The 13,425-nt window shown below is 37.7% G+C and overlaps 1 long non-coding RNA gene across 1 annotated transcript in view; it reads right to left on the bottom strand.

Moving 5' to 3' along the window:
• Positions 1-1,405: 1,405 nt before the first annotated feature.
• LOC128777095 (uncharacterized) overlaps positions 1,406-13,425 on the bottom strand; it is a 294,727-nt gene continuing 282,707 nt past the window's right edge. The window contains exons 2-3 of the long non-coding RNA XR_008422315.1: positions 11,554-11,964; positions 1,406-1,575 (exon numbers count right to left, since the gene is read on the bottom strand). This is a non-coding gene — a long non-coding RNA (uncharacterized LOC128777095). The remainder of the gene's footprint in view (positions 1,576-11,553; positions 11,965-13,425) is intronic.

Here is a 13,425-nt window from a genome sequence, read left to right as displayed (position 1 = left end):
AACAATTTATTTGTGGTACAAAGAACTATTTAAATGAATGCGTTTTAAAATGATATTTGAATAACTGTAATATTAATAGTTTTTAAATGACAGGAAAATCATCTGGGGACTTTTATATCTCATAATCCTTGGTAAAACTCCCCAAGTAATACATGGGAATTGAGAACATTGAATGCACTGCACAGTTTCCTGAGTTGTCACATATATTAGACTCAAAGAAGCATTTTGCTTAATTCACAAGCGGTAGACATAAATTCCGCAATAGAATATATATTAGTAATGGTCTATCCCCAAGGCATTGGCTTTTAAAAGCCTATCAAGATATTAAGAAACTTTTTGAATAAAATGTCCTTAAAAATAAAATTTATTTACATGCACATTTTTTAAAGCCTGCAAATCATTTTTCAAAAGCCATATTACTATTTTCCACTGAAGAATGAGTTTGTATATAGTGATAACCTTTAGATGGAAAGACTCTGGAAGAATATGCAGTTTTATAAGCTATAAATTATCTTCAAATTCATAACATTTTAATCATTCTATTCAGTGTTTCATAACCTCCATATATACCTAAAAGGAGACCCCATTGTGAAGTAATATTTTCAGAAAGATTTCCCAATGCCGTTGGACTCATGCCGGATGTTCACAGAAGGACCCAGGTGAACATAGAGTTAGACCACAGAGATTTTTATGTGTGTGCTAAAGTGTAAGTCATGTACCTGATTAAAGAGGAAAAAAATCGCAAGAAGCAATCATGTCCAAAGAAGCTCGGGAAGCCAACATGTGGTCCCTTCCCCACCATCAAGAGGATGTACTCCCAGGAGTCAACAGCACAATCAGTCAATAGCACAGCCAGAAATCCTACCTTCTATTCGCTAAACTAGTCATTCTGGTGCAGCCTTTCCGAGCCCCAGTAACAGAAATGTACCCGTATCCACATCTGATACCAGCTGCCATATGTTATTATCATTTCTCCTGAAAGGCAGCATGGATTTCTTTTCAATGTGAGGAGGTTTTCAGAAGACAAGAAATTCAGATAGGTAAAAACAAATCTTAATATTTGACTTTTTACCTACGACAGTAAGTCTGTTGTACACAAAACCAAGTTCCTCTATATTTACGTGAGTCTGTGCCCTTCTATCTCAGAATCCCATGGTAAGAGACCTAACACAACAACAGGGGAGGGGGATTGCATGCTTATCAGTTCACACTAAAATCATTCAGATGGGGTAAAAAATAGAAAACAAAAATCAAAGTCTAGGATATCTCTAACGATATACTTTAAATTACATATTAGACTATTTGAGCTAGGGAAAACATCAAGTGCACATTCAGATAATTGTATTTGAGACGAAATACAGTTTTGGCTTAATTAATAGGAACATATAAAACATCTTACCTGAAAACATGCCCGCTGGGGAACTTCACACGTAGAAGGAGTGGTAAGGTCTTTCACCTCCTCATGATCTTGCAATGACTTCAACCTTTCTCTCAAAACCATTGCCTAAATAAGGACTAAGTTCTTCTCATCGACTTTTGGCGTGACTTCCAGGGACCCCTTTGCTTTCATTTCTGCTGTGGAAATAAAGAGACCAAACCCAAATAAGAGCGGACAGAAACTATTTATTCAGAGCTTGCCATGACCAGAGAGTCGGTACGATCACGTGCACTTGGAAGACAGCCATAGAAAGCTGTAGAGGGACAAGAGGGAAAGCCTTCCCGCGTGCCCTGACAAAGTCAGCGTCAGCGAGGTGTGGGTATGTTCCTCGGAAGCAGACGCTGGCGTGGTTCGTCCGCTGGTGACTTTTAGGGGTTCTTGCAGAGGTGGAGTGAAAAATGATAGTGCCAAGGAGAGAAAGCTAAGCCAGGAATATGGTCCCAGTGAAGAAAAACTGTCACTTGATTCCACTGAGAAGGTCTGTAGATCAAGTGCACCCCACAGCTCGTTCCAGCTTGAAGCAAGGCTGGAGCCTGAGGCTCTGAACCTCCTTGTCAGTCAGTCACTCGAGAAGCATTCCCCCCTGAGGGGGTGTAGTCTGTGCAGTGAAGCTGCCCCCCTTCTGCCAAGGATGTCTGGACAAGAGAGGAGCTATGATCTGTTATCAGTCCAGGACAATCACCACAGCTGGCGCTGGGTGGCCGAGCATGCGAAGGGACCGGGAGGGACGCCAGCCCCGTCTTCCACAAGTGCCCCTTGCAGTCATCTGAACTGTAACTCAGCTTTAACAGCTCTGATTTCTTACAGCCTCTTAGTTTTTCATTTGGATAGCCATCATTCTCTTTGGCTTAGCTCTAGCTCGCATCTCTGTTTGGGTTTGTTTTGGATCATTTAGATGCAGTTCCATTTTTCCTCCTCCGTCTTCCATTACAACAGTTGGCATATATACATGACACAACTATCCAACACATTCTACCAAATGAATTTACTAATACAGAGAATGCAGTGTTCAAAGTGCAATTTACCTACACCGAAATCTCTAATAATAACAAGAGTAACAGAGAGATCGACGCTTATGGTTTTCAAGGTCATTAGTAGTTAAAGCATTCCCAGCAGCTACTATATTCACTCATCTTGCCTGTAACCTATGCCAAAAAACCAGAGTACTTATCATTTGTCAAATATAGACAATGTGTTTTCTAACAATTTGTTGTTGACCTATATCTCATGGTCTTTGCATATTATGCATTTATTAAATTAATGTGAGCATGTACTTAGTAACCTTAAACAAGATTAATTATAAGCATATCAAGTTTTGTTTGGGGTTGCAGATCAAGATAAGTTCTCTAGTATCTACCCTATCAATTTGTATGAACTTTTTTTTTTTTTTTTAGCATTCATTACACATGGTGCAGGTATCTGTCCTATATTTTAACTATATTGCAATACGTTGAAGAATAAGGAAGTATCTAGGCTACATGTTTAGTCTCCAAATGCAATAACTAATCAGTTATCAGTAAACATTTCTTAACTGAGTTAAATTAAACTTTCATTAAAAGTAGTATTTTCACTGAGTTAATACAGTGAACAAATTATAGAAATGTAGGAGATGACAGGGCAATGACAAATATAACAATGTGAAATATTTTAGAGGTAGGATATGCTGGGTTAAATACTACTTGTCCCTAATTGTTTAATGTACCTATTTGAATAATTTTACCTGGATTTACCAAATGCAAAAGGTTAAAAAAAAGTGTCACATCATTTTATGCAAGAGTGGACCCCTACTGAGATCAGCAAAAATGGGGAAAGATTATTAGGGAGAGACCCCATTATTGGGAACAAAGTCATATTGGCACAATCCATCTACAACTCTGTCATTCTTTGCATTGAAACTTCTTTTTGCCCACCTTAGTGTTTAACTTTGTTTTACTTTTAATATATAAACGTGCATGATTCCCAACTAACTCTTTTTGTGAGCAATTCAAAGAAAACAGATCTGATGTTGACAGCCAGCCATATGCTCATCTTTGTGGAATGTAGACAACATTGCTAGCCGTGCATGAGAAAAGGAACAAAAAGGATACTCCTAATATAATATTCTCAAAAACCTGCTATGGAAAATTGTTAGTAGAACAATTGATTTTGTGATGAAAAGATGATCATAAAATAACATGATTCTCTGCTTCTCTCAGCATCCCAATAAAAATTGCATTTTCATGCATTCCCTTCGACCAAGACTAGCTTGAAACTGTATTGTTTAAGGAATCCTATAAGACTATTTGATAGTATGCTAGTTTTTACCATGGTTAACCTGAGATTTTGTGTTATTTTACCGTGAAACTGTTTAAGAGCATTCAGCATAATGAAACTAACAAAAATCAAGCCCCTGGAAATCTTCTTGTACAAAACTACTACAGAATCTATTCAGAAGGTTCACTTCATGTCAGTTGTAGAAGGAGCCTGCAAATGAAGGGATTTCATTGCATGGATGTGTGTGTGTGCATGTGGGTGTGCGTGCGGTTTCTTTTTTACTAAAACTTCTCTCTTCAACTCTATTTCATCTATTATATCCCTAGAGTAGAACAAAAATATGATGGATGCTGTGTGAAGAAAAAAGCTTTACTAAAATACAATCTTACTATTTAAATGTCAAGGAATATCAAATTTGTTATGAAATACTGCGGAGGAAATAAGAGGGGGATATGGTCTGGAGGCGTGGATGGAGCCAACTGATGGTTTTTCTTTTGTTTTTCTTCAGAGGCAGTGCTCCCCACACGGACTGCTCAGTGCTGGGCTGCTCGCCCATCACACTTCAGCAAAGAACAGACAGGAAGCTTCACTTTCAACAGTGAAGCTCCCGTGGCAAGTAAATGATACTTTCTGTCTACTCTGAGCAAAGTATTTAAAGACTGCTGACCTGAATATATTCAAGGTACACAAGGTCAAATTAACTATTTGTAGTGGAGGAGATTGGGGCTGGAAGTCAATCCTTCGAACAAATTTCGATCAGTTAGCCAAATCCCCACGCAGTGTCTGAGGCTTTCATCTGGGAAGTGGGAATTCTAGTCCTGATTTGGCCAAATTTTATATTAACAGACTTTTGTAAAAAACAAAAAAGAAAAGAAAAGACAAGGAAAGGAAAGGAAAGGAAAGGAAAGGAAAGGAAAGGAAAGAAAAGAAAAAAGAAAAAAGAAAAGAAAAAAGAAAAGAAAAGAAAAGAAAAGAAAAGAAAAGAAAAGAAAAGAAAAGAAAAGAAAAAAGAAAAGAAAAGAAAAGAAAAGAAAAAGATACTGGGGCATCTGTGTGGCTCAGTTGGTTAAGCATCTGACTCTTGGTTTTGGCTCAGGTCATGATCTCATAGTTTGTGAGTTCAAGCCCCAAGTCAGGCTCCTTGGTGACTCTGCGTTCTCTCTCTTTCTCTCCCTCTCTCCCTGCCCCTCCCCCATCCCCTCTCTCTCAAAATAAAATAAACTTGAAAAAAGAAACAACATACTTTTTGCACACTGACTATTAGGTAAAAATATAACTGATGCCACTCAAAGTGATCCATAATGGAACTGCGGGAGCCTCGCTAGATGGTTTTCCAACTAATTTTCCAATAACATAGAACAACGTATGCCCATCTCTTTGCTAAAGCACAAACACAATAGAGATACAGTATACCAATTTTTGAAGATTTGCTAAATACCTAGTGCCCTTCTCTGCTTCTACTTCTCAGCATCATTCAACACAGGCATCTGACTAATGTATTCCCACTTTTACTTAATTGCACAGATAATCACAAAGTCAAAAATCAGGGCGGATTCAAAAAAAAAAAAAGGAAAAAAAATGATAAAAGAGAGAAAATATGTGCAGATTCAATAAAAACATTTAGAGTGCGGGTCCAGAAGATTGGTTACACACTATTTTCAAATATTTTCTGCCTGTCTTCCTGTCAGCTGTCTCTCCTTTCCCTCTTTATGACGTTCTTCTCATGCACCCTCAACTGAGTAGTAAACCCACTTCACAGGAAAGGGATGAGCTATGTGGAATAGGAAACAAGACCTCGCTCAGGTTCTGTCTTCTATACCAATTTACTCCAGAGCAACACATATGAAAATATTATCAAGTTTAGCTCTCCGATTTCCTTAACAATTAAGGGAATGAATCATCAATTGATATAACACAATTTACCTGTAGTATGTTGAAGAAATTACCTTCTAAAAATACCTTTTTTCATTTTCTTCATTGCCTAATTGCTCCTAGGAAAATGTATCGCATTCACATATTTGCTTGGTTGGGATTCTGTCTTCTGATCTTATTCAGGTTTTAATTGAAATTTAATTGATGTTGTTATGTTATTGTTATGATGATGTTATGTGTGTACGGTATTTTTCTGTGCATTTTTTTTTCTCCTGGAGGATCACAAAGAGGAAAATTAAAGACGAATTGTGATTTTTTCCCCCTTTTGCCAGGATAGTGACCTGTGAATGCTCAGAATATCCTGAGATATTCGTTTACAATCCTCTAGGGAGAAACATTCCACTAAGAGGCTTTTATTATAGTATTTACCATACCTGGTGGAAACAACGATCAAGACAGACATTTTGTAGTATCTTACGTGGTCCAGTCTTCTTGAAAACTTATATTTTCCCTGGCAACTGCTCTTTTATGGTGTTTATTCTTTTTCTTAGTGACCAATCTGCATATTAAAGATCTCTTGTATTCATGTCTCCCTCGAATTCCTGATTTCATGTGCCATGCAAGTCGAATGAATTCTCAATGTTAGAAAACAGCACCTACTCTCTCTGGATATTAGGACCTGATCTTGAATCAGTCTTGAGTGCTTGATACTAGCTTTGCATCTCTCCAACCTCACGAAGAACTGAGGCTTATTTAATATTTCAACATAACGAGTCCGTCTTCTTTGCAGGAATTCTGCGAGTCCGTGCCCTCCTTCCTCCAGGGCAGCATGGTCCCTTGGAGTGGCAAGGCTAGACAAGGCTTGTCCTAGTTGGGGACTTACGTTCAGGTATCTCTGACCGAGGGATGTTGCTGAAACTTCCAAAATCTGTGTCCTCAGGAGCCTCCATGCCTAGATTTTTTTTTTTTTTTGCTCCTTCTCCTCTAAAACTTTGTTTTCCTCTACTTTTTGAATTTCCTAGGACTGTAATTGCAAAAGAAATTCGTCTCTACCATCTGTATTCCAGCAGCCGTGAGCCCCGATGCTGCTTCCTCTGATGTTCCTTTTCCATTCTGCTCTGGTTCAATGTAGACGCTGCTGAATGTTGAAAACCTTGAACTGCTCACTGAATGGTTTCCTTTTCTTCTCTACCACATGGAGGGATAAAACTGTTAGCTCTGCTTTCATTTGTTTTCCTACATGCCCTTCCAAATTGAGCTCAGTGAAACTCCTTATGAATCTATGAAATTAACATTTCTGATTCTGATAAAATTAACTTTTTTTTTTTCCCCAAATGAACATTGCCATAGTTACCAGCCTTATCTCTCTAAGGTAATGTCTCCTATTGGGCTATCACTGCATCCCCATTTCTCCATGGTTTTCCAAACAGAAATCCTCCAATTCCTGAGATGTCCTAGAATTCAATTATATACTGACTCTAACTACACATAGTTGATGCAGATCCAGTAAAGGCTCGGTATCACTTCTCTCACTTCAGATGACTACCTAGGAGACTATATTTCTGTCTGGACAACTCTAAATTCAGGGGCTCCCATGACTTCCCCTCAGGTTCAATCATTTGCTAGACTAATTTATAGAACACAGGAAAGTGCTATCCTTACTGTTCAAGTTTATTATAAAGAATAAAAATGAACAGGTAGGTCCAGAAGGGTCCCAAGTGCAGTGGCCCCTGTTCCCTGGGAAGTGGGATGTGCCACCTCCTGGCACATGGATGTGTTCATCAGCCCAGAAGCTCCCTTCCCCTCTCTGTTTCAGAGATCTTAATCTAAGTTTCATTATATAGTCATGATTAATTAAAGCTCTGGCCATTTGTGACTGAACTCAATTTCTGGGCCCTCTCCCTTCCCCAAGGCTGGGGATAGGGCTGAAATTTCTAACCATCTAATCTCTTGGTTATCTCTGGTGACCAGCTCCCATATTGAAGCTATCTAGGGGCCCACCAAGAGTCATCATATTAGCATAAACTCTGGGATGGTCAAAAAGGGTTCATTATGCACAACAAAGGAGTCACCTATCAATGAGACATTCAAAGGCTTTAGCAGCTCTGTATCAAGACCAGGTAACAAAGACCAAAATCTACATTTTTTTTTTTTTTACTGTATTACAGTTCCTCAGAGAAGTATTCCATGTTTCCTGGAATATATGAGCTTTATAAATTTGGAGAGATATGCATAGATTTAAACATATCTGGAGGAAACAGAGAGAGAAATAGGCCTTGAGCTCTCCTCATGGAAGGATTAAATAAAAATGTACTGCACGTCTAAAATGCATCTATAAAGGCAACTGTCCTTTCAAATTGGTAAATTTTTTCATGGGAAAATAATAAAAATATGAAATAGGGGTGCCTGGGTGGCTCAGTTGGGTAAGCATCCGACTTTGGCTCAGGTCATGATCTCACAGCTTGTGAGTTTGAGCCCCGCGTCAGGCTCTGTGCTGACAGCTCAGAGCCTGGAGCCTCTTTTGGATTCTGTGTCGCCCTGGCTCAGCCCCTCACCCGCTCATGCTCTGACTCTCTCTCCCTCTCTTAAGAATACTTAAAACATTAAAAAAATTTTTTTTAATGTAAAAAAAAAAGAAATCGAATGATACACATTTTTATCTACTTCAGTTTGAATGAAATGGCAGTCAATAATCTGGTACCCAGACATAATGTGTGTATTGTAAGAAATACTTGTTAAAAAACAATAGTATAAGAAGGCATTTCTTTATGGATTTCAAATATTAACATTTGTCTATTCTGTCTCAGTTCTCAGGTCGAACTGGTTTACCCCTATAAGCAGGTTAGCTTGAAAAGGGAAGCCGTGAACAGCAGCATTTTTATTTCAAGTAAGTAAGGGTACTTATCCCTCAGCTTTTGAGTTTGATGCCCATATACCAGCTCTTTCTTAGGTATTGGCTTCTTGCTAGTCTACTGTACTATTCAGACCTGTTTCTGGTGACCATTAGGCCCCTGTTTTTCTTGTTGGGCTGTTAGAGTTTTGTCTGTGTACATGCATTGTAATGGGACATGGTATTTTTGTCTTCGAAAACAGCTCTAGGTTTCACCTACAGCTTGAGTTTTGACAATTTCCAATAGCTCATCTGGGAAATTCCACAGTGAAAACAAAAACAAACACAAAAACAAAAACAAAAACAAAAACAAAACAAAAAACCCCAATAACCTAGCCAGGGCATGACTCTTTCTTCAATACTAGATCCTAGGCGTAAATCATACAATAATGACATTTACATTATATTATGCTTATTTATTGGTATGACTTTTCACCATCAGCTAGGAACTCCTTGGAGTTAAGGTTATATGCTGTGCATTTTAGTACACCAATCTTAACACAGAGCTTGGTGCATAGCCGAATAAACCAACAGGTGAGTAAATGTGCAGATTTCAAGTATGAGACAGGGCTACTGTGATGCATTCACCATTCAGTGGAGGAATGAACTGAAAGCTTACCGGATTGGAAATAAAATACTGCTTCAAACTTATTGTGGATAAGATGACGGTTAGGTAGGTCAGGAGAAATAAAATACATAAAATATGTTAGCCTGCATAATATTCATATTATTTGGGTGGAGGGAAACAGTCTTGCTAATTGTATTTGAGGTTTTTGTTACCTGGGAGAATATTCTTTTAACCAATGAAAGTGTACCTCATGAATGAATAATGTATTTTTCATGACCCAAATTAAAATGTTAAAGAAGGAAGTAATAAATTCCCTCCCTTCCTTCATAAATATATAAAAAATAAAATCCAATTAGCACTTGAGTGAGTGGATCACTAAAAATTATAGCACATCACAAATTACTTGGAATTGTGAAGCATGCTAATTCATATTTTGGAATAAATTCTAGGCTTGTCAGTATGAACTTAAATCGATCTTCATTTTTCCCTCTTTATATTGACTTTCAAATCATGGGGTATTATCAGAATAATTTTCATCAAAGATAAAATTCATTTTGATTTTTCAGTTTAAAGTATTGCTAGTAGAGAAGTTGTATCCCTTTAGATTAACAACTAATTATTTCACAAATAAAATTCAAGTTGTTACTGTCTGTGGACATACTATATAAATTAAATTACTCATTGCTTTTGAAAAACCTAAGTTATTAATGTGCTCATCTCAGCATACTTGTTTATTTCCCTTCATTATAAGTGATTTATGCAATTCATTAGATTGTGGTAATTATCACTTAAGACTTATAAGGCTTTTATTTATGCAAGCTTTACTGGTGTTGATGAAATGTACACTGATTTATAAGGCAGGTTTGATAAGTTGTATATATAGGATAATGAAACCACTGAAATTATCTTTAGGAGATAATCAGATGCATCGTATTTCTGGTAAAATCATAACTGGAAACGATCTCTAGCACAATTATTGTGTACTGGATATACTGGAGAGCTTGAGAAAGAGAAAAAGCCTGTGTCGATTTTGGTTTATTGTCTCCAGATTAAACATAATGCTGCAATAGGTAGCCAGGGTTTCCAAACACAACACCCAGGTTAACTGAAATTATCTCTGAGTGCTATATATTTTCAAGTGCTACAGTTATCATAATAAAGCCTATTTCATCCGTAAGTTGAAAAAAATCAGGAAGTTACAATAGATTTTAAATTATACCCTAAATTAGTGATTTATTTCCCTTTCGACTCAACATTTGAAGTGTTGTTTCCTTTGCTTTCAAATGCACCCCTTGGATGTTTTCAGCTGTCACAAAGATGGCAAAGTAGGAGACCCCAGCCTCTCTCCCCTCCCACCAAAATCAGGCAGCTCTCCATGAGTGCAAACTGCTCTGAGATAGCTCAAGGGCACACTTAAGAAACTGCAACAGAGTGGAACAGAAAAAAAAACTGTGAATAACAGCACAAAAAGGGAAAGTTGAACAGCTTCATTTAGGCTGCATCAGAAATGTTGAGTGATGGATATGTATGTATTTATTTATATATTTTAGTTCACATCATCACCTAATGCTGCTTGTAATTTCTCTTCTGACCCAATTTAACTTAGTTGTGTGTTCCTTGTTGTAAACGTTTGGAGATTTCTTAGGCATCCCTTTGTTACCGGTCCACAGTTTCATTTGTTTATGGAGAAAGAATACACCACATATGATTTTAAGTATGCTCTTAGTTTGTTGAGATTCATTTCATGGCCTGGCATGTGATCTATCGTGGTGATCATTCTCTGTTCTTTGCGAAGAATGCATGTAATGCTATTAATTAGTATGTGTAGTGGTTCATAAGGTCATTTAAGTTAAATCACTTAGTACTGGCATGCCTTCTGCATCATTGACATCTGTTTATGTCTATTTTGTGTACACATTCTTCCCACTACTGATATTCGGATGTTAAAATCTCCAAAATGAATGGTAGCTTTGTCTGCTTATCTTTAATTTTTGTCAGTTTCTGCTCTTTTATTTTAAGTCACTGTTATTAGGTGTATAGATGTTTAAGATGACTCTCTCTTCTCAATGAGTCAATCCTTTGATCAAAGTGAAAAACTGTGGTAACAAATCTACTTTGCCTGATATTAATCTACATATAATATATATCATATTAATATATCCACTACTGCTTCTTTTTAAAATTTTTTTTTACATTTATTTATTTTTGAGAGAGTGAGACAGTGCATGAGTGGGGGAGGGGCATAGAGCAAAGGAGACACAGAATCCAAAGCAGGTTCCAGACTCTGAGCAAGCTGTCAGCACACAGCCTGATGCGGGGCTAGAACCTACAAACCATGAGATCATGACCTGAGCTGAAGTCAGACACTCAACCAATTGAGCCACCCAGGTGCCCCAACTTCAGCTTTCTTATGATTGTTATTCGATGGTGTATTTTTTTTTTATCCTTTACATAGTGTATTATTTATCTATTGCTGCTGTAACAAATTATCACATATTTTTGTCTTAAAGTCACATAAATTTATTTACTCACAGTTTATGTGGGTTGGGAGTTTGGGTGCAAGGTAGCTCAGCCTTCTCTACTCCAGGTTTTATGTGCATGAACAAATCACGTCAGCAGGGCTGCATCCTTTGCTGGAGGCTTGGTGGATAAATCTGATTCCAAGTGAGTCCATTTTTTGGCAAAACTTGGTTCCACAAGGCTGGGAGTCTGAGGTCCTCATTTTCTTGTTAGGTTTTGGTGTGGGGTCATTCTCAGCTTCTTCAAGTTCAGCCATACTACTCAGCCCATGGCCCCCTTCTTCCACCTTTACAGCTGGCAGTGCAGACCAAGTCTTTCTCACATTTTTATCTCTCTGCTGCCTCCCTGGCTGCCATATCTCTGTGACTCCAGCTGGATAAAATTCTCTGCATTTCAGGGTCCAGGTGATTAGATAGGGCCCACCTGAAAAACACAGAATAATCTCCTTATTATAAGGTGTAAAATTTAATTACATCTACAAACTTCCTTCAGCAGATTATTGATTAATTTAATAACCAAGAGGTGGGAATCTTGAAGGAAGCATCCTCAGAATTCTGCCCATCATACCTGTGTGTGTCTTTTTTGTGGATTCTGTCTTGTGGAAATCATATAGTTGGGAATTATTTTATAACACCTATTATCTCTGTTTATCAACTGGATTCTTAGGACAATTTACTCTTTCATATAATTAACCATATACTTTCATTAAATTCTCAACATTGCATTTATTACTTCTATATTTCTTTCTTATGATTTCTTATTAGGAGAATATTTTATTTCAATTATTTCCCATGATGTATAATCAATTATTGTTTCTTTTTGTGTTTTTAGTGGGGTCTCTAGGGTTTACAAAATATACTGTTCACCTGAATGCAGTTCACCTTTGTGAGAAGTAGGTGAGATGTTTCATTTTCAGAAATACCAAATAAAAGCAGTACCGTCTAGTTAACAATAGGTTTAGACCTATTGGAAATATGTCCGAACCACCCTCCCCCCCAACAAACGGAGTCCCAAACCCTTAGACACTTCACTTCTGGTTCTTCTTCCCTTCTCCATCATGGGCTTATTTTCGCGGGCTTTCTAATGAGCACGCGCCAAAGAACTGAAGTCTCAGCGTCGCCTCAAGGAATGTACTTTTTGTGTTAGGTGGCCATAGGCGACTTCCGGGTAAGGCTGTAACCTCTGTAGTACTCACCCCATGGGGAATCAGAGGAGGGGGATGCATGCCAGGAATAAATTGTCTGCTGTAACTACCCCAAGCATGTCTGTCTGTTGTCAGACACCTGTTCTTGCAAGAATGTTGATTAAAGCCTCGCTTCATTGTGTTCCCAGTTAATTATTCGTGGGATAAATTTAAAAAAGGAAAAATGTCTTTTATATACACTCCATATGAGTATTTTCCATGTTTCCCTGTGTTTTGTTTAGCTATAAATGCTCTCATAGAATTATTCTTTTGCCCAATGACTTCCTTCAACAACTACTGTCATTCGAACCAGCTGTTGAAAATTCTGTTTAATAATAGAGTAAATTCGTCCTAGCCAAGAAAATCAAAAGTGAATGATTCAATACCATGAAACCAGGAAAAAAAAATTCCTCTTAACTGCTAATATTTTATGTTTCTTTTTGGCTCAAAGCTGCACATGAATTGCATATGCCATAACCCACCAGGGGTTCTTCTTGTGAAAATGCTGATTATTTCTGTGCTAAATAAGCACTAACATCTCAGCATACAAAGATTTTCTCCCAAGTGTCATGAATTCTACTAAGAACAAGAGACCACTGAATTTGATCACGCACACACGCACGCATGCACACACACACACACACACACAATCACCCATGAATTATCTTCTTACCCTCGAAAGCATTTTGTTGCATAGATTA

The sequence above is a fragment of the Panthera pardus genome, unplaced genomic scaffold, assembly GCF_024362965.1.
Source record: "Panthera pardus isolate Hobbes unplaced genomic scaffold, ASM2436296v1 HiC_scaffold_15, whole genome shotgun sequence".
In the NCBI taxonomy this organism is placed as follows: domain Eukaryota; kingdom Metazoa; phylum Chordata; class Mammalia; order Carnivora; family Felidae; genus Panthera; species Panthera pardus.
The sequence above is the reverse complement of the archived record's forward strand: the minus strand, read 5'-3'. Positions and strand labels throughout refer to the sequence as shown.